Raw genomic sequence first — 12,235 nt, forward strand, 5'->3', positions numbered from 1 at the left:
GCAATGTTCTGATTTGCAAATTCATTGTATAACTAAAACCCCCTGCGTCATGCCTGAATGGGCCTTTAGGGTATATATTAATAAAAAAAAAGTGTTGATGCACAAATCGGGTGACTGAACGAATAAGTTTATGCCCTGTTACTAACGCTCAATCAGGAACATGTAGCGGCAAGTGTGAAAAAAGCAAAAAGGCAAAAACTATCAGTTTTTATTTCAGTGAAGATTCATGTTGCCACTAAGAGCTGTTGTTTCAGAAAAAGACACTTGGTAAATAAATGTTTCAGAGTATATTCAAAGAAATTCGGAGCGTTTGAAGACTTGTGATCCGCTAAGAATTTCTAACTCAGAATCTATCATCTTATCACTAAGTGAACAACCTTCTTTGTGCCGCAATGCATTCGGTATAGACGTAAAAGATTTATATTATTGTTTGCCCCAATGTGAAGATTTGAAGTGTATAAAGCAGTGCATGAGAGAAGATAATGATGAGTTGTTGTTTCAGTGCCAGTGTGGCATCTCTATTGCATCGTTTTTAGAGCTCATGCAGGCCACCTGAATTCTACCGTTGTGTCTTGGAAGGGAAATAATTTTGTCCAAAAATCTGGTATCTGCATTGAATCATGAATATACCTGTAATTAGTTATATTTTTTTTGGGTATGTCGACGGGCAGCTGCAAAAGCATTTGAATTGGTTATCATCACACACTGTTTGATATGTCCATGACTTCTTAGTTCTACTGGACATTAACAATTGCTCTTTACTGGTTGCTAATATAAAGAAAGATGTTAAGGAAAACGAAATGTCAGCGTTTCACTTTGGAGTTTCAAAAAATTGATGAGCTACAGTTTCTTGATTTAAGACAGGCTTTCATCAAAGATCACATATATAGCAATACCAACCTAGATTCATAAAGCCAATTCTAAATTTTAATTCTGGCCACTCAAAACCATACAGGGAGCCATTGCATCAACTGTGCTGGGTGCCGCTCTTCAGAAGTTACGCGAGCACCTTTTGGCTCATGCATTTGATGCACAAGTTGCTCGCCTTGCAAATTCTGGCTTTCTGGGTGACGTGATTTGCTCCTTGTCGGAAAAACTTATTTCAAAGATCGAGAAGTTTTATCATTGTGATTCTAGTGCACTAGAAATTAGCAAGAAAAAGAGGCAGGCATTTATCCTATACATACACAGGATAGCACATGGTTTGAAAAATGTTGGTGCTCGTTATTGCATAAACATGTCATTCTCAGCACGTAATAAAGTGCATAATGTGTGTACTTTGGTGGATAGAGCATTGTGTCAGCAGCCAGGGAAAGGGAACAAATGTGTCTCCAGTCATGTCCACAGATATGCTCCTTGCACTACTGGCGTGGTTTATGGGATTCCACTGTCTTGCAGCTGCGAATATTTAGGTGAAATGGGGCATCACATAAACGTGTGCTTAAGAGAGCACGGGCTAATGCTATCAGATGCTAAAATCACGTCTAATTTGGCAGCTCGTTGTAGGCCATGTGGATGTGTGCTCAGGGCTGGGCAGAGATGCCCGAAAAAGTATTCTGGAATGCAGATATCGAAATGCGTGGTTTGGAAGCATAAAATACAGATACTGAGATAAATTTGTAATTCATGTGACAGGATATTTCAGAGATACGTTTGCAAAAAGACAAAAAAGTATTCCAGAATACATATACTAAAATACTTTTGTCTATGTCAGAGATAGTTATACTCCATACAAACATTTGTTATGTGCAGCACATTGAAACTTGCAAATGAAATTGATTTATTATATTTTCGCCATTCTCCGAGTGTCATTAAGACATTACAAAGGATTAAGGATTAAAGGACATTACAAAGAATTAAGACATTACAAAGGATGTGGTTATTAACATAATTGTTAATAACCACATATTTACAGATATCAGTTGCAATATAAAACTATGCCATATGAGAGCATCAGTCACACGCATTGTACACTGAAATCCGGAACTCAACAGCAACACTATTAGTTATGCTAAAAGGAGCATAGTTCAAGCGAAGTGCTGGAACCACCATAAACAAACGAACTTCCAGTTGAAGTTTTAGTGTTTTCTAGAAACATCTTAGAAAAGGTAGAAAGAATTAAGAACGGACAAAACAAGGAATGCGAAAGGAAACTCAAAAAGACCTCTTTCGAATCGCTGTTCGGCCATGGTGGCATTTTTCAGAAATGCTCTGCAGAAAGAAGTATCGTAGATGGCACATGGCACCAAATTCTCTTTGGGTGATTTGTGGCTTCCGCAATAAGCTCCAGTTTTTCAAATGGGTGCTGCAAAAGAAAAGTGAAAAAAAAACGAGAAAAACAAACACTACTCATTCAATTGGCATGAGGAAATACATTTAAAAAATGGCGCCCATTGTGCAGTATACAATACTCCTCACAATGAAAATATCTGTGCTAGAATTCAATATAGCAGTATAACATTGTTGTCACGCTGAAGCAGGCCATCATTCAAACACATCATGGGATGCGAGTAGCAAAGCAACTAGCTCGCTTTCAAGAAGGTAGGAGTCAGTTTCGCCCTCAGCAGAAATGTAGAAATGGTGGGTGCATATCTTGCCGTGGACTGCCAAGGTCACAGCAGAAATTTTTTTCCCCATTGTCAACACGTCTCAGCTCATTTACAAAAAAAAAAAAGTAACAAGATACCCGTGTCCTGGATAGTATCGCGATACACGCGATACACCGTGAAAGTATTTCACTACTGAGATACAAATACATTTTTTAAAAGTGCCTCGATACAGCAATACAGACACTCAAAAGTATCTCTTAAATACTATTGCGATACTACCCAGCCCTGTGTGTGCCCCACTTGTAGAAAACAAATATCAAATATTTACATGTTGATTAGCGCATGTGTGAAGTAGCCAAAGCATTTTCATTAGATCTAACAACAAGTGCATAAGTATTTCATGTAACACTCGTCTAGATGAAGAACATAAGGTCTTAGAGAAGACATGAATCATTCTGTGTTGTAACAAATGTGTACATGTGCATAGTTTTGATGAGTCAATATTTTCTATATATGTTCTTTCCTTTTCCAAATAAATTTCAGTTGTGAAATCAGCGCTGTGACCCTCTCTGACTGCTTCTAACCCGTTCCTTTGTAAAATATTCTACGGTGAACACTCACCAATTCGCCTAACTCACGATTCTGCATCTTTTATTTACCTATGGAATCGGGGAAGCAATTGCGGTCTGACAGATTCTTTTTTCCACCCCATATTCAAACATCAGCGCTTCAAACGCTACCGCAGCTTTTATTGCAGGTGTCTGAGTACTTTGATTGTGCTCCACGTGTCAGAACCCAGAGAAATAAAACACCAACAAGCATGTATGCATTGTGTAAAAAAAAAGAGAGTGAAAGAAAGGATAAAGTAAATTTTGCTGTACAGTTTCGTTGTCGCAACATTGTTGTTAGTCGTTGTCAAGACAAGGTCGCATAAAATACGTAAGTACTCCTTTTTGCTGAAAAGTATATTTTAGACATGTACAAATGAGACGGGGATGCAAATCATTAGTAAATACAGCAGTCTAAATCAAAGTAATCTAATCCAATCCTAAATAGCCTGCAGGCTATAGCCATTATAATGAACTAGAATGTGCTCCAGTAAGCCAACTGGCCGGGCTGTTGCATCCTTGTTTTATACGAATGCCACGAGATAGCGCCACTTTTACGTTTCTTAGCAGCATTGGCTGCACTGTTGGACTATCGCAGGCTCCTTCAAACTTGCAGCTACAGTTGATTTTATTTGTGTGGTTGTGTTCTGGTTGTTCCAAAAATCAAACAGCCAACTTCCTCAGTGCCTGGGTCGCAAGTTTTGTTTTGACCAGATACACACATTTTTTCATATTTACCACATACACTCACAACATTATGAGTGTGTGTGTAAAATGTGTTCATTTGTTTTATATGAGTGCCTCTTATTTTATTTTTTTACTGCTAAAGTGTTCTTTTCACTGCACATTTTCCAAGAAGACATTATGGTCATGGAGTTTGCTTTTAATCTATGTGAAAAACCTGGAAAAATCACTACATTTGAAAAAATTTTAATTGATAAACACCCTGTTGTGGCTTTGCTAGCAAGTATGTTAGGAAAGAGACACATGTGCAGTATGGAAGTGTGCAATGTCACAGTCATGTACTGTCAAGAAACGTCACATACCTACACTTGAAATACTTTTCTGACCTTCCAAGTTTCAACAGATGTGTCAATGACACATCACTTCTTTCCTAGGATGAAATGCTTTCAAGAGTCCTATCAGGACCCCTGCCTGTGATCTTTTTCAGGTATTTAATATGAACTGACATGCCCTAATGCTTGCATACTTACACAACAATCTGTCAAATTTTCCATAAACTCTTAACAGCCTGTAAATTCACTCCTAACGACACCCCCTCCACTCTTCCAGTATAGGCCAAAAGGGTGATTATTTACAATACCATGCTTGTGGAACATTACTATCTATGAATCTTACAATTGTTTGGTGAAAAAAATTAGGGGACCCTCAAGGTTTTAGTAGAACACAACAGTGATATCCTATCCCTAGTGCATACTCCAACCACCTAGTGCATACTTTTTGCAGGGTAACATTACTTGAAAAGTTCATACTACAGATTATTACTACGTAATCAATGTTTAAAGTGGCTTGTGCTAGTAAGGGTTTCGCATATAGTTGCAGTCTGCGTAATGGATTTCTAAATGGTGGCTAAGCGAGCTTGTTGATACGTACACATAGTTACTTCGAAGAGCGCAGAGATGGGACACAGGATAGACCACGCAATACAGGTACTGTGTAGTATGCTTTAAACCATGAGCAACTATGTGCATGAAATGTTTTTAAACTTGATATGCACCCAGTACATGGTCCTAAGAGAATACTCCAGTAGCATTTGTGCCTTTTGTTTTTCGTGGCTGCTTTAAACAACGAAGTCATTATGATAATCACACGTTCTGATGGCCAGTGGCAATGCACATTTGTACCATGAAATACTGCGATATTACATATTGTATTGTGAAGCGTGTATACTAGACGCATGTATTTGTAAAGCATGAAAATTATTTTTGAGCAGGCACGTGGCTTTATGGTAGAATGCCTGCTTGGCACACAAGCAGCTTGGCTTCTATTCTCACTCAGACCTAAAAGGTTTTATTTGTTATTCTTTTTATTTCCATGTTTTTATATAATAGACCAGATGTAAAGTGAACATGGAGAATTTCATGCACCAAAAAAATGCCAACACTGCAGCTGTACAGGTGGAATCACACTTGTTCAGAGCAGCGGAGCGCATGGCTCTTGTTAGTGACGGCTTCTACGTCACCTTAGCTACATGCTTCTGTTCACGCTTAAATTATCGCACAAAGGCCTAGCACGCCGTATGCCATGTTAGATATTCATACGGCGTCGGCATTAACATATTTCAGCAGAAAGCAGCAACTGGAGCGGTCGGCTGGGTGTTTTAGACAAGTGTGATTCAATCTCTAGAAATATTAAGTGATTTAACACTCCAAATTTAATTTTGTTGTGTTCAATTCAACAGTCACGATTTGCAAAACTGTATATGTTTTAAAAGTTTACTAATGTTTTAAAATGTTAAGTACACCAAAATAAAAGAAAACTTGTGCAACAGTATGATACACAGCATCCGCCCTGGCACATTAAAAGAAAAAAGACTTGAGAAGTTGTGTAGCGCAGCTGGCTACTCAGCTCCAGGAATGTGCTTGTACCAATGAATACTTACCCTTTCTCAACGGTTCTGTGGATTTCGAGGGCTTGATTATTTCCTACGGCCAATCAATTTTTTTAATGTACATTTCTTTTATGTCACTGGAAAGCTCGTAATTCAGAATGTCTAATCACGCATTGGCAACACAAAAAAGGCAATGAAACAGTTTTCACCAACCGTTGTTGCTGATGGAGTCTTATATGCAACACATGTTGAAAACAGTGGCCTACAGCTGTTCACTGCATTGGTACCAAATTCTGCCATGACAGAGTGCATGAGCAAAGTGCTGGAGAGATGGTGTGTGCATGCACTGTGGTTAAATGCAGGTTTTTTGTTGCTGTGGAGGAAGCTCCACTGCTGAGCATCAATTAGATAAATGCATCCCACTTTTTCCTCAGTAAAACTTTCTCTGCCACTTTACGTTGCCATCAGCACAATGCCTTCCAGTTGTGGTGTACCAGAAACATTAAGGAAACTGAGAAACTATATATTGCACATTTACAATGCATGGTATCAGTGATACGCCGAGTTTAAAATCTTTTATTCTGCTAATATTTTTTTTTCAGCCGGTGTCATATTGCATACCAGGTAGCTAAAGTTTCAAATTTATGGTATTCTTCTGTTCAGATTTTTTAAAGAATTTTAGCATGCAACTATAGATTTTCTTCCTAAATTGCAAAAATTATATCTGCCTAAAATCATTGTGGAAGTGCACTCGAATGAAAAATGATGAAGCAGTTCCTTGCATAGCCTAACAACATAGCATACATGCATAACTGTTTTTTCATGTTTGATGGATGCCACGAAACAGCACATTCTTTGATATTTTTTATCATTATGAGGAGAGGCAATGAGACCAAAAGCTGTGGCTAAGATACTGTTGCTAAAATTTCGTGCCAAAGGAACAGTATGGCAAAATTGCTGCTTCATACAGCCAGGAAGCCAAAGAGAACACGAATTTTCAAGATCATCAAATCATGCAAGATATATGAGAAAAGCAAATATGCCGCACCTGAATAGAGTTCACGAATATGATGCAGCATTTGTTAACACACTTACAGCATTCAGTGCATTGACACCACGTCAAAGTGGCTTGCCATGATTCATTACCACAATTTTAATTATTTGCGAAAATGCAGGCTTAACTAAGATGTTCGCCCTTGTTCATTGCAGATACAAGACAAGACATGCATAGACACAGCTTCGTTAAATGTGAATGAAAAGCAATATTCTCCTTTTTCTTTATTTTCATATGAATGCGTGCACTCATCTATGCCTGCTGTTTTCTCCTTGTTTTCAACGAGTTTCAATATTATCGCCACCTACCGACAAGACAGACACAAGCTGAAAGGGGACGTGTATGTGAAGACCTTGGGACAGAGCCACTAGACTCAATGCCACAGGCAGAGGCGCAGAACTGCGTAGAAAATCTGAAATTAAGGTTCACTGCAATTTTTCTCCCACAGTTTTAGAAGTGTTCCTCTGTACTGCTTCCATTGGGCCTTTTTGGGCAAGAAATTTGGCAGCAGAATTACAGCTTAGTGCCCTTATGAGACAATGTGACGTGTTGCCCCACTTATTCAAAGATGCTTCATGGGTCGATGAGCCACATGCGTCCCACTTTTTTCTCATAAACTGATGGCCATATTTTAGTGAAGATTGTGTCACACTATTTTTAGGCATGACGTTCTGCAAATTTCTGTTATTATGTGAAAAATATCGATGAATTCACGAAGGGTAAGTTAAATTGCATAATAAGCAAAATTGAAAGTGAGAATGCAATATATATACTATATAATTTTAAGCCAGATTAACGATTGTTTGGGCTGCAGAGGCAACGTGCAGAAATTCTCCAGAACTCGATACTAAGCTTTTGCCACGAAGCTGTCTAATGGCACAGCTGCTGTGATTTTCAAACACCATTTCAAAGTACATATACAACTCAAATTACTCAAGGGAAAGGGAGCTTGACTTTATCATACTTCTGCATGTTTCCAAATAAAGATCTATTTACACTTCCTGGCCAGTTAATTGCTGTACCCCTAACCAGACATAAAAGTGAAAACCATGACATTTGGTAGTCTAACAATGGACCTAGGGATTTCAACATCACACCAATGTGATTTGGCATAAGCTGCAAAAGCTTATTCAATCGGTCATACATTGTTACCCTTTTATGCCAGTTTTAACGCGATAGTTTTAAAAATCTCGTGGGCATCGTTGATTGTGAGTGATGAACCTTGTGAGCAATCGGAAAAAATCAAGAAAGATGCAAATAAAATAAGTAATAAAAAATTTCCCAGTTTGCGGGAGGATCAAGCCCAGGCCGTTTGCATGGCAAGCAGGCGTTCTACCGCACAGCCACACATCTGCTTGGAAATTAAGGAAAATAACTTCATCTGCTTGAAAATGCAGTGAAAATAATGTTAGGCTTTGCAAACACATGTGTCCTGTATACTGCCTTCACAATTCAATATGTAATATCACAGTAATATTTCTTGATACAAGTGTGCATTGTAATCAGGCATCAGAAAATGTGATTATCTTAAGGACTTCATAGTTAAAAGGTGGCCAGCCATAACAAAACGCACACATTTTGCTGCACACATTTCCTTCAGACCACATAGTGAGTGCATACCAAGTTCGAAAATATTTCATGCACCAAGTGCTTGAAGTACGCACTAGGGCCAGGGTATCATTATCGTGTTCAATTCTTGAAAGCGAACCTTAAGGGTCGCCCAATTTCCTATGATGCAGCTGTGATATCGGGTTGACGTCAACTGTTGCTAGGTGCCATGCACTGAAGTTGATTTATGCAGCAGCGTCCAGGGCTACCATCCTCACTAGCACCAGCACTTCATACCAGTTTATTGATTCTGGTGTTCCTAATGCTCAAGTTCATGTTTGCATCATTGCACAAGTGCAAACAACTGGTTATATAAACACTTGGAATTCTTCAATGTATGTCTGTGTGTGGAAAATTTGGACGTATATTTGGCATAATTTCATGACGTGCCGCTATAAAAAAATCACAACATGGTCACGCTAAGCATGCCTCCGCATGCTTCGCATAACGTCGATTTTGGAGCTACGTGGAATATGCTGAATTTTTCAGAAATATCCTTGGGCAAGACGTACTTTCGGCACGAATCTTGACATAAGTATGTGTCAGTTTTTTACAAGAAAATGTAACTCTTAGAAATGCCGATTACCATATTTTTAATTGTATAGTCAGTGTACTTGACATTTTAAGCAGTACTCTCTTTTATATTCACACAAAACACAGCTGTAGTGTATGCCTCATAGTTGAGGAAAATGCTGGCAAAGCACAACTTGCACTTTTGCAGTTAAGACAACATAACTTAAAGGCCCACTGAACGTTTGTGTTATGCATGGTGTACTACTAAGTTATTACCGTTACTTCGTGCGATCAGGCTGACATTATGATCTGTGCATGATACAGCTCCTGAGCTGCACGATAGTGATTTTCATTGCAAAGCTGTTTTCTGGCACGACAGGCATGAGAATTTTGGGACAGGATGTGACAACGAGCATGTACGCTAAATCTGAGTGCGCCGTCGATTCAGTCGATCTGTGTATAGGAGCAAAAATTTAGCCAGGTAACGGTAAAAAAGTGACACAGGGAAAAAACGAGGAGCCCTCAAAAATGAGGGCGAGAGAAGTTCAGTGTGCGTGTGCCTCCTTCTTTCTCTCTTTTCTTCTCTCTTTCTCTTTGAGAGCTCGCCTTTTTTTTCTTGCTCTGTTCCGTTTTATCTTTCCTCTTTGTTTTCTTTTCTGCCTTTGGATGCATCACTTTCTACATTCTTTCCTTTCCAGGTGAAAATACTCCACGGTTTCTGTTCACTTTAACTGAAACCATGGCTGTATACAGCTGAGACTAAGTACAAGCCAACACATTAGCAACATGTTCCAGTTGGTCCCAGCATGAACCACTCGAGACTGAAAATGAAACCAGCTGGCCTGGAAATGGAATCAGCGGGAATCATTTGTTATAATGAAACCAGTTGGTGTGAATCATCATCATCATCATCATCATCATCATCATCATCATCATCATTATTATTATTATTATTATTATTATTATTATTATTATTATTATTATTATTATTATTATTATTATTATTATTATCTTCCTTATGGCCATTCTCTTCATCCCAGAATAGCTGTAGTGCAAGGCAAATAAGTGATAAGGCACATTGCCTTCATGATGGTTTTTTTTTGTACATCTAATGCTGACAACATTTACAGTTCATTGTATGCCAGTACAAGTTTCATTTCAAAAAGGCACAGGGTATTTCAAGCATTGCAAACAACTAAAAACAGTTTGTGTAAAGCACAGGACATATGCACAACCAAATATTGCTGTGTGCTGCATCGAAGTTTAAACGGGCTGGCACTCCCTTACCTCCTATTGCCTAGCACCTCTCTGCCAGAGGAGGACATGGCACTGCAATTTATAGAAAGGCATAAAGCTACTCTGAAAAGGTCTAACTCCTTTGCCTCATACTGCCATCACCTGATCTTTTGGAGATAAGGTAAGGTTGCATAAAAAACAGGTAGCCGTGCATCAGTCATTCCCTAATACATACCTCGTTCAAAAATCCAAAACATCCCCGGGATGTCCTGAAATGACGAAAATATTCTTGTCTTGTAGGGTGTGCCACAAGACTGGCTGATATATCTGAGTCCATTAAATGCAGTCAAAATATGTAGGTCTTTGTAAGGACATTATAAATACTGCCTTGAACAGTGTAACAGTGAAATACAGATTTAATGAGTAAACTGCAAATCAAGTGCAATGTTATCAATGCAATAATAATACTAATAATAATGAATGAATATATTACTAACATGATTATAATAGTATTGTGGGGTTTACACATACAAAGTAACTAATTGCAAGGATTAAAAGGGGGTGCACAGGAAGGCAGTGAGGTATATTTATAATAAATTCAATATAACGAATTCTCCTACTGAGTTGCAAACGAAAGCTGGTCCATTAACACTACAAGGTAGGGCAAAAATAGCAAAACTAAAGATTTTATTTCAATTAATTCATAGTGACATAAACATCGACACGTCAGAAGTAATTTTTTTCTGTCATTTTAAGTTAACACCTTACAGGCACTCACAAACACATAATAAATACACTTTTAAATCAAGTTGCTATAAATATTCATACTTGCCCCAAACCATGAAAGAATGCAAACCAAATAAGTCCTTTTGGTACTGATGCCTCATCTTTCACTGTGTCCTTAGATATGGTACAAGCATCACGCATAACCGAGAGAATTGAAAACAAAGAAAGGAAGGCAGTATTTGCCGAACAGTATAATAGACAGCGCTTTCTTAAGAATTAAATAGAAACTGCAGTTGGGTAAAGATAACTAGATGGCGCTGTACCCCTACTCTCAGATTGGCTGCATGGGGGGCTGTGCCTGGATATGCATGGAACGAGCGGATCTCTCAGTCTCCTTTATAGTCACCATACGTAGTGGATCGTTGGTGGGGCATGAACGAAGCAGAGTGGCGGGCACGTTAAAGACACTTGCGCTCGGCTCCTTTGGCACGCGTCTCATCGGTGTTACCCATGTGTCATCTGCATTCTCAAACGCGATCGAACACATAGACGCATGCATGGACGGACGCTTCACCCCACTCATAATCAATCACTCCATGAATATGCTGTAATTTTTTTTAATTTTCTTTTTTTCTTCTGAAATTTAAAAATTTATTATTATTTTTCCTCATTTTAACTTGCACATATGTTGTAATACCACTACTATTATTATATTCTAACAAAGCTTATTCAGCAGCTAAGTACCTCTATATCACCCTACATTTCATACAACACTACGCAGTATAGATTTAAAACTACGCTTCAAAGTTAGACTCCACTTATTTACTCATAAATTGTGCCATTCTCTTGATGGAGTGATTCATAGACTGAATTATTTTATAATTTTCTAACACATGTGAGAGAGTCAGTCATAAACATTTACCTTAAAATTAAGTCATCTGGACCTTGGCACTACCGAACAAAGTTTAGTACTTTGAATGCTTCGCATGAAATTGAACTCGCTTTGTGCTCAGCTAAGCCCAGCTTATTTCTCATTTTAACTGCCAATGCCCCTTCCTTGCTATCATCTAAATTTCGTCATGATTTGCTGATAATAGTGTTGTCATTTGTGAAATTACTAACAGAAACTATTTGTACCACATGTTATAGATATATTGCTAAAAAATAGGCTGGAATTAATCTGAAACTCCCGCACTAACTATAAAGTTAGTGCGGGATAAATACCATATTCTTTCGTCACGATCGTAAAAATTCACGTGGCGGAGGCATACTCATCGCCACTAAAAAAGAACTATCATGCTCTCTAATCAACACATCTTCACAACTAGAATCATTATGGGTAATATGCCATGCCCCTCCCGAAGCAATA

General features: G+C 38.4%; 1 long non-coding RNA gene across 1 annotated transcript; it reads right to left on the reverse strand.

Annotated features, from left to right (window-relative positions):
- Positions 1-188: 188 nt before the first annotated feature.
- On the reverse strand, positions 189-10,454 carry LOC142774982 (uncharacterized). Its single transcript, XR_012886607.1, has 3 exons — positions 10,376-10,454; positions 2,165-2,305; positions 189-1,398 (listed from the first exon to the last, which is right to left on the reverse strand). It is a non-coding gene; the product is annotated as an uncharacterized LOC142774982 (long non-coding RNA).
- Between the last annotated feature and the right edge of the window lie 1,781 nt (positions 10,455-12,235).

This window comes from Rhipicephalus microplus, chromosome X, assembly GCF_043290135.1.
Source record: "Rhipicephalus microplus isolate Deutch F79 chromosome X, USDA_Rmic, whole genome shotgun sequence".
Lineage (NCBI taxonomy): Eukaryota > Metazoa > Arthropoda > Arachnida > Ixodida > Ixodidae > Rhipicephalus > Rhipicephalus microplus.